Source organism: Oryctolagus cuniculus, chromosome 3 (assembly GCF_051225735.1).
Source record: "Oryctolagus cuniculus isolate XC-2025 breed Fujian yellow rabbit chromosome 3, ASM5122573v1, whole genome shotgun sequence".
NCBI classification, from domain to species: domain Eukaryota; kingdom Metazoa; phylum Chordata; class Mammalia; order Lagomorpha; family Leporidae; genus Oryctolagus; species Oryctolagus cuniculus.
In genome coordinates, this window is record NC_142869.1 from 52,112,901 (window position 1) to 52,131,328 (window position 18,428).

The following is an 18,428-nucleotide window of genomic DNA, read 5'->3' on the forward strand; positions in this document are numbered from 1 at the left end:
CAATAACTAAACTTTCTTTGTAATTATGTGCAGTACCAGCAGTGGTCAGCATTTAGATTGGAGGAAATTTTATGATTATAACAGTGCACATCCTCCAGGAAGCCATAGGAAAGTTCAACCGTTAACTAAAGTTCTCTATTTGCTACACAGTTCCTCAAAGCAGATGGAAAATGAAATACATTATAGAGAATAACATGCACTGTGACCTTTAAAGAAAACTCGTACAGTATGAACAAATCTATGGTTTTAAGTTTTTAATTTATTTATTTGAAAGGCAGAGAGACAGAGAGAGAAATAGAGACAGATCTTCCATCTACCAGTTCACCTCCCAGATATCCACAACAACAGGCCACAACCAGGAGCCTGGAACTCAATCTAGATTTCCCATGTAGGCAGGGACCCAAGCACTTAAGCTATCACCTGTGACTTCTCTGGGAGTGGAACTGGAAGCAGAGTCAGGACTCAAATCCAAGCACACTAATATGAGATGTGGGCACTCCAAGTAGCATCTTAACCATTTTACCAGATGCTTACTCTCAAATTTATGTTTTAACTCTCCAAGGTTGAAAATTGAGTATATGAACCTTTTTATTGTTAAAATTTTACTTTAAATCGGTTATGAAAGAAATCAAGAAAATAAAATCAAGTTATTCTCTCATGCCAACTTGTAATTACCCTAAATTTACAGGTTTGCTCCATACCACAGATAGTGTTTGCTTCTATTGATTAAGCTATAAGGCTGTTTGAAATAGAAATTACCTCATTTAAATATAAAGAAAGTGGGAAGGGTAGTTTAGTTATCATGTCATGAAAAGTTCCTTCTTACTGGTTCACTTAGTAGATTATTTATGTTCTTAAATAACCACCCTCACTTATGCAAGAAAGTAGACTATGATCTAAGCCCAAATCATGTAATCTTGTTTTTAACTGGTAGCTTTGGCAAAGTTTGTTAAGATCCATGAAATTTGGGGGGACTAGTGAATGAGGTTTCAGGAAACAAATAAACTACATCATCAGACAATATAAAGAAAAAGTTGTATAATACCAAAACACACAGTTATACAAAAACCTCACTCTACAGTATCTTGTAAAGTCATCAGTCATGTTTACCTTCTAAGCAGTGAACTGACCTTGCTACCAGCACATATGGCTTCATTTTCCTTAAGAGAAGCAGCAAATACTTTCACGAGTATGTCACCATCATGGCCAATAATCACGAAGGCGCGCAGAACACCTTCTCCACTATTTCTCTCTTCCTTTACAATCTTAAATAGAAGACTAATTCTTAGACTTGGAAAACAAAAATGTTGGCCGGCGCCACGGCACAATAGGCTAATCCTCCACCTAGTGGTGCCGGCACACCGGGTTTTAGTCCCGGTCGGGGCGCCAGATTCTGTCCTGGTTGCCCTTCTTCCAGGCCAGCTCTCTGCTATGGCCCGAGAGTGCAGTGGAGGATGGCCCAAGTGCTTGGGCCCTGCACCCCATGGGAGACCAGGAGAAGCACCTGGCTCCTGGCTTCGGATCAGCGCGGTGCACCGGTCGCAGCGCGCCGGCCGCGGCGGCCATTGGAGGGTAAACCAACGGCAAAGGAAGACCTTTCTCTCTCTCTCTCTCTCACTGTCCACTCTGCCTGTAAAAAAAAAAAAAGAAAACAAAAATGTCAAGTATTTTTAGCAATAGTTATCTGGACATTTTAAATCAGTTATTAAAATTGGACTCAAAATATTCATTAAAGATATTTTCTCTGTGGAAAAATGTATATAGCACAAATAGAGAAAAATCAAGGAATGTGTGTGTATATATATATATATATCATCATTCTAAGTATATATGCCTTCACACAGAGAGAGGAGGGAAAGAGAGATGTGAGGCAACCTAAGGAATGCCTGTTTCCAAGTCTGTTCTGAAACTCCACATACGAAACATGATGAAGATGACATGTAGTTTTATTTAGATAACATCAATAGCAAAGACAAACATAAATAAAGGCAGGTACCGTTAGCTGTCTAGATCTATTTACGTGCACCATATACCAGGTTATTCACATATATACAAAGTTACTCAAGTATCTAAAAAAGCCATAATAATCTTCACAGTGTAGCACAAAATACAGTGGCAATCACAACTCCACATAAGTTAACTCATTCCTTTTATGTGAGCAAAGAACAGCCTTTCAAGACATTCTTAAGTACACAGTATTGAAAGGCAAAACTAATTTCAAAACTGCTGTTAACTACATCATTTCAATGTAAGCAGATAATTGGCACTCATTCTCCTCCACAGTATCTGACTGAATTAATTGTCTTCTGGTGAAAAACAATCATACATGGTAAGCATCATTAGAATAGCTGAAAATATTTCTTCTTCACTTTTTTTTTTTTAAATATTTACTTATTTGTTTGAAAGGCAGAGTTTCAGAGGCAGAGGCAGAGGCAGAGAGAGAGGTCTTCCAGCCGATGGTTCAATTCCCAAATGGCTGCAATGGCTGCAGCTGGGCCGATCCAAAGCCAGGAGCCAGGAGCTTCTTCCTGGTCTCCCAGGTAGGTGCAGAGGCCCAAGCACTTGGACCGCGTTCTATTGTTTTCCCAGGCCATAGCCCAGAGCTGGATGAGAAGTGGAACAGCTGGGTCTTGAACCAGCACCCATTTGGGATGACAACCCTGCAAGCAGCAGCTTTACCCACTATGCCATTTTCTAAACATCAAACAAATGCAAAATGATGAAATAACACCCCAAAAAACAGCATAAGCACTGTTATGTTAAGTTCTACTATGGAACAATGACTTTTAGCCATTCTCTTTCAAACTAAAGACATGACTTCAATTTCCTATCTCCACTGTTTAGACATAAAGTGATTTCCCTGTTCAAAGTTAACACCATTTTTCTTCTTCCAATTTGAATACATTTGAGGCTCCCACAGGAACAAACTTAAGTTCCTGATGTCTAAATGTACTAAGGAAAACAGGATTAAACTCACCAGCCTCTAATATGTTTAGGGATCAGAGCTCATGGCAGCCACACATTGGCTTATATAACCACCTTTGAATTCATTACTATATTTAAGTAAAATTAATTTCCTTTCTATTCTTTAGATGGTTTAGAAAACAAATTGTAATACTATATACTAAATCACAAACAAATCACTCTACTACATAAAATTTAAATAAAAATCACGATTTCCATCCTTCAATGGAAATAAGGATTTTTAAAGATTTTTAATTTTAAAATCAAAGGGGAAAATCAATATTTTACATTAAAATTACACTACTGTATCATGGAACATTCACTTGTTCTCTGGTTAATAAAAATACATATATACAGTGTTATTTTGACCATAAATTTAATTCAATAACTATATCCCAATATATTCCCACATTAAATATATTCATTAATAATGAAAATGTAAAGCCTAAAAATACAAGCTATTATTAAATGAAAGTATTTTTCAAAAAATTTATCTATAAAACCATTTATGCATACTTCTTCTGTTTTCTCTAGTAAACTGACCTGTTCACTTGACAAAGCATTAACTTAAACATAGCACAGTATACTGAACTATAAGAATAAGTGGTATATTTCACTAGTTGACATGTCAAGCTGTCATGTCAACATAATGTTGTGACTGTAAAGGGTCAAAGATAAATAAGTTTACAACAGATATTGGTTGAATCAACTAATGAATGGCTCCAAATTCTACCCTCTAAACTTTTTTTTTTTTTTTTTTTTTTTTTTGACAGGCAGAGTGGACAGTGAGAGAGAGAGACAGAGAGAAAGGTCTTCCTTTTGCTGTTGGTTCACCCTCCAATGGCCGCCGCCATGGCCGGCGCTTCGCGCTAATCTGAAGCCAGGAGCCAGGTGCTTCTCCTGGTCTCCCATGGGGTGCAGGGCCCAAGCACTTGGGCCATCCTCCACTGCACTCCCGGGCCACAGCAGAGAGCTGGCCTGGAAGAGGGGCAACCTGGACAGAATCCGGCACCCTGACCGGGACTAGAACCGGGTGTGCCGGCACAGCAAGGCACAGGATTAGCCCATTGAGCCGTGGCGCCGGCCCCCCCTAAACTCTTAAGGAAATTGTTGTAGCCATCAGGAAAAGATGGTTTATTTGTACGTCCTAAATGTATTTTAGTCTTTCAAGTGCTATTTCCGAGGAGGGAGCCAAATTGTGCAAACTTCTGCTTACTTCTCATAAAGGTAAAACTAAACTGGCCTTAAAAAAATAGCTGGTTTTGAGTATAAATATAAACTGAAATAAAAATAAATTTGCTGATTGTTCTTTTCTATTTGAGAACATGACTCAGCCTTAACCATAACAAAATCTCACCCAATATTCTCAAAAAGTGAAATTTATGATTAAGCTAAAGCTATAATTAAAATGTAAAAGTAGTAATTTTTTAAGTTAAATACAGACATGTCATTATTACATGTGTATTCTAGATATAAATTTCCTATTTGATTCCCATAAACTCAACTGAGTCAACCGAGTCCAAAACCCTATGACCTTTATGTCTAAAAGTCTAATAATATTATTTCATTGCTTTAATTCTCACAGTAAGCTTGTAATTAGGTAAAGGAAAGTTTCTTTACTTTGCAGCTGGAAAAACTGAAATCACAGGCAAAACACTTTGCACTGTTTTGTGGTGATTCATAAAGTCAAGCTCAGGGAGCAGTACGATACTGACAACATGAAACTCACAACTCCAGATGAAATGCAAACCACATTAGTGATACATGTTTTACCATTCGAATCTCATGCTAGCAATAGTAGACCTACCTCTAGCAATAGTAGACCTATCTCTCTGAGAGGGGAGAGGGGGTGGAGGGGGGGAGCAGCGGGGCTATACTGACCAAGCATAAACATCTTTAATGCATAAAGGAAGGATCTAAAGTGTTGATAAGGCTTAAAATTCCTGGCTGGCTTGGGATTAGGAAGCAGTTAAGACCTTAGCTATTGGGCAAATGTGAGAAGTACAGAGGTCATCGCAACTTCTACAAGAGTAATGTAAAAAGTTCATGGGACATGGAATGAAAAGGTAAGTTAACTTTGATGACAATTTTCAAAATCCATACAGAGCTTTTTCATAACATACATTTCCCATGAATTCTGAATATCCTTCAGCCCTCTTCAGGTAAAAAGAGTGATCCATTTATCAGGATCACTTTTGACACACACAGACAGGACAAGCTGGACATGTTTTCCACTTGGATTGCATGACCCAAATCCATGCTGTTTAAGAATACCTAATTGAATTATTCAATTTAGGTGGAAAACCATCTGCTCAAAGCCGGTGTCTTCAGTGCTTACTGGCCATGAAAACAAAGAAGTAAGGTCAAGGTCGAGGGACTGAAATTGCAGGAGCCTAGTCCATGTTGAGGAGATAAATAGTAACAAAGTGTGGACACTGGCAATGTATGACCAGCACAAAGGGTATCAGGCCCCCAGCTGTTCCACTGCAACACAGATAAAGAAGGGCTGGTTGTCCCTCCTCCACCACTCACATCTAACTGCAGTCTATGCCTACTTCAGTTGGATTTTTGCATTTGTTTTTATTTTTTTGCCAAAAAGACTGATCTTAGTGATCTGAAAACTCTCATTAAAGAAGAAACCCCTTGTTGAAGCCCAAGTATAACCAAGAGCCCCTTTCCAATTATGCCCGGCGACTTCCTCAGTCTCTTTCATGCCTGGCTACTGAGCTCAGTCTAGGTTGGCTGCCAGCCAGGTTCCTCTCTTCTTTCCTGTCAGTCGTAAAAACTTGGAAAACACTCCTGGACAGCTCAAGGAGACCTTTTAATTATGCAATGGGGCAATACCTTAGCCTGCCTGCTGTTTTCAGCAAAGCTGGTAGTCACCAGCGACTGGATTCTCCCAACTGGTGGGTTTTCTGGCAAGGCTGCTTGTTTTTATGGGGAAAGGAGAAAAAGACTAACAAAGAAATGGGCGACTTGCAAATCTGAAAATTTTCCAATTCCTCTCAGAGTTCACTACCTCTGTCTCATAATCTCCCCTGAGTGAGTTAGTAGTGTATCACCCATTGAAGTACTGTAGACCCGGAAACACCAGCAGCCTGGTCTCCTGCTACTCCTAGAAATAAACAAGCAGAGCCCCAACTACACACTTCCCAAAACTTTGTATTCTCCAATGTTGGTGCAACATTTTTAAAAGCAGGCACAAAATCAATGTATTCAATCTTTCCTAATCGACTGCATTGTGTGCTTCGTCAAACTTGCAGATTGAAACAGCCTATCCAAGTGTCTGACTAGGAAAATTCGCCAGGACCCAGGGAGGGGTACCTTGACCGCCGGCCCGCACTTCCTTGGATTTTGCCCAACGCACCGAGTGGTCCCGCCAAGCGCAACACCAGCTAAGTCCTCCTTACTCTACCTTGGCACGCTAGCTCCAGCTGCAGCGTCCAGCTTCCTGTTCAAGTCCCATTCAACATCGTAAACACATTCCAAGAAAACCAGCCTGCCCACAGTTCCCTCCCGCACGCGGGGAAGTCGGCGCGGCCGCCCGAGGAGCAGCGGATCACAGGAGAACCAATCTCGCCGGCTTCTGGTCCGTGCAGGCAGCGAGGCCACTGGAGGTGGACCCGGAGCCCGAGGTCTCGCCACCCCGCGCTCACCCCGTGAGCCCCTCTAACGTAGCGCCCTCCAGGAGCTCCCTGGCCAGTCCAGCTTAAGGGGAACCTGTGGACGCCGCCCCTGAGTTTGGGCCCTCCCCACTCTGGGCTTTCAAGTATCCGCGGCCCGGCCTCGGAGCCGCGCGCCTCCCCGCCCCCAGGCCCACGGTCTCCGCCGGAGCCAACAAAAGGCAGGCTGAGCTGGAAGAAGAGCGCTCCTGGGTCGCCTCGCCGTGACCCGGCGATGACTCGCCCGCTCAGCCCAGTCTGGTCCAGGCACCTTCCGCCGGACTAAGCCAGCCGCGTCCCATAGCCTCCTTCCAGCTCGCGCGCACCGGCGCTGGCCCCGGCCGCCCGGGTCAAAGTTACCACAAAAGGCTCGGGGGGGCGGAAGGGGGGGAGCTCCGGGAAGCCGGAGACCGCTGCACCCTGGACTTCGCGGGGCCCCCCACCCCCACCCCCCAAGTACGGCCACAGCAGGCGTCAACAGGTCTTAGCCGCCTTTTCGTCCTGGACGGCCCCCTGCCTCTTTTTGCTGTCCTAATTTTTGCAACCTGCCGGGCAGCGGCGGCGGCGGCGCGCGGACCCGCGCCCTGCTTTCCCCGCCTGGCACCGGTGGCCGGAGCTGACCACCGGCCACCGCCCACCGCCCCTCAGGGTGTCAGTTTCGGCAGGGGTGGCAGGGGGCAGGCTGGGCTCGCCGCCGCGGCACACCCACCGCGAGAAGAATCGCGGTCTCTCCATACCTTGCTGAGGGATGCGTCCGGCGAGGCTTCGCGCAGGGGCGTGGGGGGCCGCTGGGTCCCCGGAGCCGGGCGATCTCCGCTCCTGCACGGCCGGGGCGCCGTTTCCGCGGCAGCGAGGGAAACTTTCTCTACGTCAACACCGCGCTGGACTCGGGACCCTCCGGCTGCGCTCCCCTCCCTCTCCGCGCTCTCTGCCCCCTCCCTCCTCTTCCTAATCGGCTGAAGCCCAAACTGGCGCTGGCGGCGGCTGGGGCTCCGGGGCTCGGGACTCCGGGTCGCTCCCGGCCGGGAACGCGGGGCTCCCCCTCTCGGTCAGAAGGGAACTCTCACAGGCTCCGGCTGGCGCACTTCTGGCGGTCTCCTTGGACACTTCGACACGGGACGCCCGCGTTCCAGCCGGCTGCCTTTCTTCCCTCCGTCATCCCTGGCGTCCGCTCCGCGGGCCCCCGGGGCTCCCCCGCGTTTGCGCGCAGACCGCGGGCGGCCGGGGAGGACGGCCGCGACCCCGGGGGTGAGCCGGAGGGGCAGCACCTGGCCGGCTCCTCAGCTCGGACGCAGCCACGACACAGCCCCCGCCCCACCCCCGGCCGCGCTGCGCTGCCTTTTGAACTCCTCCGCGAGGCGCGGGATGGGGCATCGGCCTGTGTGTTTCCGATCACGATTTTAGAGCACCCCTGGGGGTTTATTGAGGGGCTCCGAGGTCAGAAGCACACGCGAATGTAAAGTATAAAAGCATGCCTTCTTTAGAGCTTTTATCAAGTAAGCGGTGACACAGCCGCTGCCCTCACCGTGCCACCCCAGACTTTTTTCATTTAATTTTGTCATTTTTTTTAACTAGGCCCGAATCTCTGCATTTTGTTATGTCTTTTTTTTCTTTTTTTTAGAATATGAAAATTGCTTCAACCACCAGATCATGCTCATGTTCCGATGTTTACCCTACAGTTCAGGACTTCTGAGCTGGATGGGGTTCGAGAGAAAACACAACCAAATGGCTCTTAGAGGCTGTGGGGAAGCTCAGTGTGGGACCAGGGACCAGGAGACACCTCATCAAAGCGGTTCTGAGAGAGTGGAGACGCTGCTGGGAATTCGGGTTTACGACGTTTTAGTCTGAAGGTGGAGAGAGATGGGAGAAGGAAAACACGCATTCGCAACCCTGGCCTTTCTGTGTGCTTCAGTGCGATTCGGCGGTAGAGCAGGACAGGCCAGATCCCATCACAGACTCCTTCCTTTACTCATTCGGTTGCCCTTGGACACAACTCAGTTACGAGTGACGAAAGGGATCCTGTAACCCGACTTGCAGATTCACCATCACTTTTACACGAGTTAGCGTCAGGCCCAGAGAAGACCCTGGTTTGGACATCTCATCATATTTTACCAGAATTAGGAGAGTATGCATATTGAGAAAGTCCCCCACAAAGATCTTGTAACTGAATTTAATTTTCTTCTCCCTGACCCATTTTTGATGTAAAAGCATAAAGCCTCACAATTTTTTAAATGGAAACTATGTTTAGAGATGGCTTAGCTCTAATCAAACCCCCTTCCTTTAAATGCAAACTGTGGGGCTGGCATGTAGCTTGGCTGTTCAGATGGTGGGCATGCTCACCTCCCACGTCAGATTACCTGGTTTTCATTCTCAATTTCCTATTAAGGCAAACCCTGGGAGATGGCAGTCAGGGATGAAGTAACTAGGTTCCTGCCTCCCACATGAGAGACCTTAGTTGTGTTCCCAGCTCCTGGATAAAGCCCCTTGGGCAGTTGGGGCATTTAGGGAATGAGCCAGTGCATGGGAGTTCTCTCTCCCATCCCTTTCTCAAGTAAATAAAACTTCACAAATCTGTGTGATTACATGAAAAGTAACAAGTCCAGGTTTCTTAAGTAACTTTCGCAAATCTTATGATTAGGAGATGCCAAAGCTAGACCAGAAATCAGGCCTGTTGCTATTTGGGCCATGGATACTCATTTAACTGTTGTTCCCCCTTGTCACAACAGTCAAGAACACATCAAAGTGACCATATTGAAAATAATAATCTGAGGACAGTGCTATATGTTTTTTTCCAAAAATTACTTTGAAACAATTAATTTATGGGCAAGCAACTAAATATGTATGTAGTTTACATATCACTTGTTATCAACATGACTACAAAAATAAATGGTAGTTGACCAGATGAACACATCCATGTCTACTTTATTTACTGACAAATTTGAGTTTTTAGCTTTTTAAAATACAAGATTCTAAAAGAGAATTCACACTAACAAGGATACATCAACAAACCATTAAGAATAGGGACCCTAGTTTGAGAAACACTATGTCAATTTTCAATATACTGAAGTACAAGTGCAAGACCAAACAACAAATCAAGCAATAGAGATCAAGTATATGCTTCATTATATGAATTAAAGAAAAATACCACGTACATCTGTATTACTCATTTGCCTCTGGTAATTTTAAAGAGAAGAACTTGCAAACATTTTCCCTCCAAACTCAATGCTAAGAATTCCCTGGGATTTTACATAACAAACTAACAGGTTCTCAGAGTTAAAAACCTGCATCCTCCTTCTGAGTAGAGCTTCTGAGTAGAGTTGATAAAGAGGAAAAATCATGGCTAAACTGTGCATTTATCGTGGATAGAGAAATGGGAATGCATAATCTCCACAAAGGTCTTTTTTCCAATTGCTGTATACAATGAGATTACTAACTTTTATATTTTCTCCCAATGTTTAAAGTTTCTAAACTTGCTATTACCCTGATGTGTGATGGGAACTGCTTTGTGAATGGCTTAGAAGCATAAAAATCTCAGGAACATCAGAACCAAGCTTTTAACAAGACTGAAGCCAAACACAGCAAGATTTTATATCCGATGTATAACATGCCCAAGACGTGAAGGTGGAAGTCAAGGAGAAGGAATAGAGAACCTAGCAAGGCATTACCTTTTGAAAATGCCTAATGCTATCCATGCAAATACTTCAGATTTCCATTTGAAAATTCTTCACATTCATCATAGAGGCATGTAGACTCTGATAGAAACTCAGCAGCCTTCCAATAATTCTAAAATTAGCTTTCTTGTTCAAGCCAGTTTGAAGTTTCCTTCATTTGAAGTAAAAGAACCTTGACTAAGGTTGTATTACTGATTTTTGTAAGATCCCAAAATATGCTAGTTGTTTATCTCTGTATGACTGTAAACCAATTACTGTGTAAAGTATTTTGCATTTTTAATAAAAAGAAATTTATAAACCAAGGTTAAATCATAAATCTCTGTCATGTGAATTGATAGGGGCACATTTCTCGGTGTTATGTATAAAAAGTGCCCAAGTTCCTGGAGTGGTAGCCCTGGGGATGTCTGGATTCCAAAGTTAATAAGTGTTATATTTACTTTCAAACCTCCATCATCTTACCTCTTGTTCTAAAAGAAAAACTTTATGCTGGTCCTCCTGATTAAGAACATGAAACACATTCATTTCAAAAGCCAATTAATAGGGCAAGTATGGAAAAGAAAAAAAATGTCACCTGCATTCTCACTGCCAAGAGTACACATTGCTCACCTTGGCTCAGTACCTTCCAGTCCAGAGAGAGGGTTGGGGAATAGCTCAACCTTGCACACTCAGCATTTTTTCAAGTTTATTCCTAAGCATATCTAACAAATGAATCACAGCATCTCTCCAAGGGCAAGTGAGTGAACACCTAGGAAAATCATTTTAGTATAGAAATTGGAGTAGAGAAATGTATTACACAGAATTCATAGTCACTTAACATTTTTCTAGCCGTTTTTTCACAGAGAAGTATGCTATGCATACTTTGTGATAGTATAGCAGTACAGTTTATCAACATTTGTTAACAACACTTTGCTACTATAAGCATAGAAATAATGACTATCTAAATTCACATATTTTGTATATCATCAGTACACATATTGTGCCTACTTTTGCAATCATTTTGTTAGAATAAATAACTAGAAGTAGATTCTCAAGTTTAGAATATAACCTTTTTGTTAACATTATTTTATTTATTTATTTTCATTTTATTGAAAGAGATCTTCCACTTACTGGTTTACTTCCCAAATACCTGCAACAGCCACAAGCTCAAAATTTCCACATGAGTGACAGGGACCCAAGTACTTGAGCCAACATCTACTGCCTTCTGGATGCACACCTGCAGGAAGCTGGAAATACAGCAGGGACTCCAACCCAGGCCCTCCAATATGGGCATTTCATATGATATTTTAACTACTATGACATACTCCTTCCCTGTCATTATTTTTTTAAAAAAACCTCATGTTACATAGAAGTTGCAGGTAGAGAGCACAAATAATTCTTTTTTTTTTCAGAATGATATAAATGTAACCAGACAATATGCATGCTATCCTATCCTTCCTAAATTCTTTTGAGTACTTCCTGATAACATAGATCTTCTCCAAAAAAGAGGTAAACAATCAAAAATCCAAAAATTAATATTGATGTATTTCAACCACCTCTCAGACTCTATTCAGGTTTTACCAATTATCCCAATTATGCCCTTCATAGAACGGAATCCAATTTGGGATTACATGTTGCATATGAATATTATGTTTTTTGACCTGCATGATGTTGACACTTTTAAGAATTGCTTGCTAGTTATATGCAAAATATACTTTAATTAATCATATTGGATTCAGTTTATGCATCTTTGGTAAAATATATATGTATATATATATATGATATATAATGCAGCACAGTGGTCGCTCAAAATGCCTGCATCCCATATCCAAGTGCCTGATTTAACTTCCACCTACACCACTTCTTATTCCGATTCCTGATAATGTGCATCCTGGGAGGCAGCGGGTTATAGCTTGAGAGCCCCGGGTCCATGGCACCTATGTGGAAGTCCTGGATGGAGCTCCAGTTTTTGGCTTCAGCCTGGCTGTTGTGAGCATTTGGGAAGTGAACCAGCAGATGAAAGATTCTCTCTCTCCCTCCCTCTCTCTCCTTCCCTCTCTCTCTCTCCCTCTCTTTCTCTCTTTCAAGTACATGAAAATAAGCATTAAAAAGTACAGCAGTATTATATTCTCTTTTTTTAAAATGCCATCACATTGTGCTAATTTCAGTTTGTCCTGGTGAACTTCACTGAAATATCTGTCAGGCTTCTCTTATCCTTTATAGTTGAGCTATATTTTCTAAGAGAGACTTTGAAATTATGGAAACATCTCATTCCTCATCAAACTCAATTTACTCATTTGTTTGTATCAGTATAGATGCATGGCTTTCTGTTCCATGTATATAATTATTTAAATAATTCATATTTTTATATAACCATACTTGAGCTTGCTCACCCCATCATAATAAATTTTGATTCACAGAATGTCTCAGATTTTTCCAGAAGGGACACTTTGAAGCTGACATTTGTGTTCTTTGGTTGTGTCTCCATCATTCTCCCATTTGAACACATGAATGTATTCAAAGCACATCTTTTATTTCTCTCCAAGGAATTCAGTCTCTTTTGGTGGAATATTGTATTTAGAATCTGAGCTCCAGGTTCTGTGTTCATTGTTATTAAACCTCAGGCTTTTGCTTCACTGGGTCTCCTGAGTTGCTGGAATTACAGGATATATGCATGTACATATATTCACATGTTTATATCATTTATCTATCTTGAAAGCCATTATATATGTGTGTGTGTGTGTGTGTGTGTGTGTGTATACCTCCAGTTCCAGTCCAACACCACTTCCCATATTTGTATCACTCTTCTCCAGTGAAAATTTGGCTTCTACTTCCATAATCCTTAATATATTTTCTTAATCAATGTCCTTTGTCTATAACCCACTGGCTGTTACAGTCCTCTTTTCTGTGGGCTAAATCACTGCTTTGCAGGAACATCCTCAATATCCTGCTCAGGTTTTTTTTAAAGACTGTTATTTATTTATTTGACAGGTAGAGTTACAGAGAGAGAGAAGGAGAGACAGAGAGAAAGGTCTCATCCCCTGGTTCACTCCCCAAATGGCTGCAATGGCTGGAGCTAAACCAATCCCAAACCAGGAGCCAAGAGCTTCTTCCGGGTCTCCCATGGAGATGCAGTGGTCTAAACACTTGAGCTATCTTCCGCTGTTTTCTCAGGCCATTAGCAGAGAGCTGGAATAGAAGAGGAGCAGCTGGGACATGAACCAGTGCCTATATGGGATGCCAGCACTGCATGCAGAGCCTTAGACTACTATGCCACAGCACCGGTCCACTTGCTCAGGCTGTAACACCTCAACATAGACAGCTGTGCTGTGTCTCCTCATCCATCTAGGGCTTCCGCACACTGTGCCAGGCTGCCTACTGGGTAGATGTCCTCAGCATCTTGCTTGGGTTCCAACTTGCCAGCAGCACCTCCTCCAGGACATATTTCTCACCATGGTAGGACTTTCTCTGACTTCTCTGGACCACAACAATCCTCCACCCTGATACCAGTGTAGATGCCTGTCTAATCTGACTCTTCCTAATAGTTGAAATTCATATTAACAAGCAGGAACATGCCCTTCAACAACATAAGAGGGGACTTCAAAAAAAGGTTTTGGAAAGTATGTATTATGAAAAAAATCTTTGCAAATATTTCAGGAATTTTTTGCACCAAAATAATCTTTTAATTGAACTTGTCCATGAACTTTTTAAAACAGACTTTGTTAATACAGAATTTCTAGGTATGATTAAATAGTATGCATGATGCAATAAGTAAGATTCCTAAAGAAAGGTCCAGTGCAGATTGAAATCCAGCCCAGATCACTTGCCAGCCATGACAGCAGAGTTCATGAGCCTGGAGAAAGGGGTGTGCGTGCTCAGTGATTTTTCAACTTGCAAAGACATGACTTCTGCATATATTCATATTATATCTTCACCCTTAAACCCATTGAAACACGTGTTAATTCTCTGTTATTGCTCAGAGTGAAAGGGCCATTATTCTACAGGAGCTGCAGAGCACAAATAACACTTGGAATGCAAAAGCCCTACTTTACAGAAGAAAGAAAGGAAAGCACAGATCTAAGTCCAGAATCAGATTTCTGCTTCTAATTCCAGTTCATGTGCACTCTGGATCATACTGAGTGACTGTCATATGTGGAGTTCTACCATGACCAAGAAGGAAGCTTCATGCAAACACCTTGCCTGATGACCAGGCGTGGTCCCCTCAGGTGTGCTGTCCTGTCACAGCATTTGTAAGGCTGGAAAATTTGCTCAAAAGAGTTTTATTTGTAGGAAACACTGCTGAGCTCAGAAAATATTTTGCCTATTTGAAGAATTATGTACTTAAAATGCAAGAATAAAACAAACTTTACTGCAAATACAATTATCTTTTCCTCAACAGGGTAGGAAATAAGTTGTCTACAAATGAAATTTGGCAAAATAAAAAAATTGTATTTAAAAGTTAGGATTCGCAGTCCTTCAATAGAATGCTAATTTATTAACTCTTCAAAATCCTGTCTTAGAATTCATCCAGGCCTGGTCTTGGGTCCTAACAGAAAAGCAGAGCAAAGTCAAGCACATATATGCTCCAATCCGACATAATGTAACTTGGGAAAATGTCATCGTGCTTTAAAATGCAAATGGGACATTGGCTCCTATCACAGGCTAACAAGAAAAGAAAATTATATCACCAAGTATCTTTGTCATTATAGAGGTAAAATAATTCTAACAGTGGCTTTTCCCTAAAAGGCCATTTGTGTCAAGAATTGCTAGAACAGAGACCTGTCATGTAGTTTTTGAGTCAACGGTCTCTCTAACTCAGCAATCTGAGAATACAAACATATTAAGTGCTATCAGTTCCATGGAAATCGGCCTGTTTTCACTTCAAAGGGTGTGACTGCACAAGATCATTGTTCAGTTTCAAAATGAAAACTCCCAGAATTTCAGAATTCCACAAATCTTTCGTATACACTGATAGTACAAGTAAGAATCACCCACTTTCCTTACAAAAGTAAATTGCTAAAGACTTTTAAATGAACACCACAATCTATAAATAGAATGCTGTGTTGGAAAACCTGTATGTTATACAAGTGAAGAACAGAATGAGCTCCTGTATTTAATTAATAAGGTTAAATTGTTTTTATTCAATATCTTGTACTGTCCCATGAGTTTGGAAGAGAATTAATGGAGTAGAAATGAATGATTGCATCGATTTATCTTAGACAGTTCTTAAGGTTTCAAAAAAACTCTGATTGCTTAAATTTTGTTTACTGAACTAAACTTCAGATACTCATAAAGCTGAACCTCTGGCTGTTGACTTTTGAGGGAAGAAGCATAACATAGAGTTTTAAAGCATAAGCTTTGGAGTAAAAATGTCATGGATTAGAATCATTGCTCTGGTATTTCATGACTGCAGAGTCTTGGAAGACTAACTTCCTCTCCTTTAACATTGGTTTTCTCATTTCTAAAACAGAGTTGTTGTCAAGATTCATTAAACTAGTAAGTGAAAAGCACTTAGCATAGTCTGGTAAGGAAGTACAAAATACAAGATAATTTTACAGGGAAACCAGTAAAACTATGAAATCCTCTAGTATGTTATTGTGGTTTGTGTTGAAGTTGCATCAGTGTAGATCAAAATAAAATAAAAAGGATAGAGCTGTGGCTAAAAGTCAAACTATGGCTGTAGATGTTTCCTTGGGGAATAAAATATATCTGCTGTTATTTTTGTCAAGAAAAAATACTTTTATTTATTTACATGCTTATTTTTAAACTAATCCATAGCATTTATTGCTGTACTGATAAGTTTTTCTACCAAAGTCTTTTTTGCATTCCAGAACTCAAATAGCATTTATGAGTCCTTAGCCTCTTCTAATCTGTGACAATTCTTTGTTCTTTCCTTATCTATCATGATTTTGACACTGTTGAGAGTTAATCGGTGAGCATTTTATAGAATGTTACTCTATATAAATAGAGTTTGCCTACTGTTTATTCATAGATGGACTGGGTTCCTGAGTTTTTGGGGAAAACCCCACACACTTAAGTGTCCTTGTCACAGCATTATTTGAGGTTAGGAATGGTACATAATAGTGACTTGAATTCACATTGATCGGCCATGTTTTTCTACTGAAAAGTTTCATGTTTTCTCTTTGTAGTTGATCAATATTTAAAGAAATTTTGGGTGCATACAAGTATCCTGATTCTCCTTAACCAGTCACCCTGTAACTTTAACATGTATTTGTGGATCTTGCCTACAGCAATTATTGCTATAGTCTTCTAATAGTGGTTTTCCCTTCACAATCTTTACATGTATTAATTGGAATTCTTTTATATGGTCTAAGGATTTCCCATCCAACATCTAGAGTTCCCTTTTAATTTAGTTTAATTCATATCTTAAAATTATGTCTGCTCAAAGAACCAGTCTAAAAGTACTGTTATGAAGCAGGAGTGATGGGGGTCAGACCTGCCCCAGAAGTCCTATCACCATTCCTTTACAACTCAGGTTGAATACTTCGAATGTATGGCACTGTACTGGTGTAGGAAAAATAATGATGAATAAATTGAATCCCTACCCTCAAGAATCATACACTTGAGTACAGGAGAAATTCAGGTAATAAAATTAAAATTAACACTCGTCACACCCTGAAATAGAAATATGTTCTTTCATGTTGAAAACAAGACATGCTAACAATTTAGAAATCAATTTAGGAATCAATCGTATTGTCAACATGGGAGCTGAATCTTGAAGGATGATTGGGTGTGCAGCAGGCAGACAAAAAGGAAAGAGACACTCATAGCAGAGGAGAGCTTGGGAAAGCAAAATAAATAAAAGAAAGTTTAGTAGCCTAGTGTGTTACTAAGCACTGAGTTGGGCCATTTTTTTAAAGATGTATTTATTTATTTGAAAGTCAGAGTCACACACAGAGAGAAGGAGAGACAGAGAAAGAGAGTCTTCCATCCTCAGGTTCACTCCCCAACTGACTGCAACAGCTGGAGCTGCGCCTACCCTGGCCAGGAACCAGTATCTTCTTCTGAGTCTCTCATGCGGGTACAGGAGCCCAAGGACTTGGGCCATCTTCCACTGCTTTCCCAGGCCATAGCAGAGAGCTAGATCAGAAGTGGAGCAGCCAGGACTCGAAGTGGCACCCATATGGGATGCCAGCATTGCAGGCAGTGGTTTTATCCGCTACGCCACAGAACCTGCCCCAACACTGGGCTGGGGTCTTGAACTTTGCCTTGTAGGCAATGGACTACTGAAAGTCTTATAATAGGACAATTATGTTTCAGGAAAAGCACTCCGATGACCATTTAGAAAAGCCACTGAGTTTGTGAGATGGATGGTGAGGAAGCCAAGTAAGGGATTTGATTTCACTTATTATGAAGCTTGAAATTATCAAATGTCTTTACTATTAAATATAGAAGCATATAGAAATAGATTCTTTACTGTATTAGGAGAATGTGTCAGTCATGCAGTCTTACAGGTTTTATTTATCTCGATAGATTTTGGGTCTTGTCGTAACATTAGCATTTTGGAGTACCTTAAATTTTACATTATTGGGATTTCAAATGCTGTTGACTTCTGAAAACAGACAATGTCATAGGGTTCTGTAAAAGTATAGATTCTGTGAAAGTGTTGTTTAGTTACAGTCACAACCTTACAATGTATATTTCATAATTTTGCTATTTTGCAGTAAATTAATGTAACATAGGTGCCTCTAGGAACCTATTTAGTCTGCATTACTAAGTTATATTTATATAGGAGTTACCACCTGTTTAATTATTTTAAGTCAATATTTAATCTCAGCTATTAAGAAACTTTAAAGTCATGGGAGTGAAGCCAATGGTTGAAGGAATTCCAGAAACGTTTTAGGTTAAGAAACTCAAGTGGGAGTGAGAACAGTAGAGGAATATTCTAGTTATTGATGGATAGCAGAATCTAGATCATAGAATACTATTTAGATATTAAAGGCAGTTTAGATTATATTAAGAGATATTTTCTAGGTATTGAGATGTTAAAGAGAAATACACAATTAATGGTAATTTAGGGTATATGCTCTTTACAACAAACTAACAATGGAATCACTTTTGAGTTTGAGTACAAAAACATTAAAGATTCTTCAAATACAAAAAGAATTTAATTGATATAAATATTTCAAGAAGC

The 18,428-nt window shown here is 41.1% G+C and overlaps 1 protein-coding gene and 1 long non-coding RNA gene across 6 annotated transcripts in view; one reads left to right on the top strand and one right to left on the bottom strand.

The window, feature by feature from the left end:
- GULP1 (GULP PTB domain containing engulfment adaptor 1) overlaps nucleotides 1-7,942 on the bottom strand; it is a 316,944-nt gene extending 309,002 nt beyond the window's left edge. For 2 of the 5 annotated variants that reach the window (XM_051848376.3, XM_051848368.3), the window contains exon 1: nucleotides 7,364-7,942. The gene's annotated coding sequence lies outside the window, so the exon portion shown is untranslated. Of the gene's footprint in view, nucleotides 1-6,379; nucleotides 6,963-7,363 lie in introns of those variants that run through there. The other 3 variants (XM_070070492.2, XM_051848370.3, XM_089329025.1) reach the window with 2 other exon arrangements.
- Nucleotides 6,470-10,597, top strand: LOC138848961 (uncharacterized). The gene is made up of 2 exons (XR_011387205.2): nucleotides 6,470-6,599; nucleotides 8,248-10,597. It is a non-coding gene; the product is annotated as an uncharacterized LOC138848961 (long non-coding RNA).
- The last annotated feature ends 7,831 nt before the right edge of the window (nucleotides 10,598-18,428 follow it).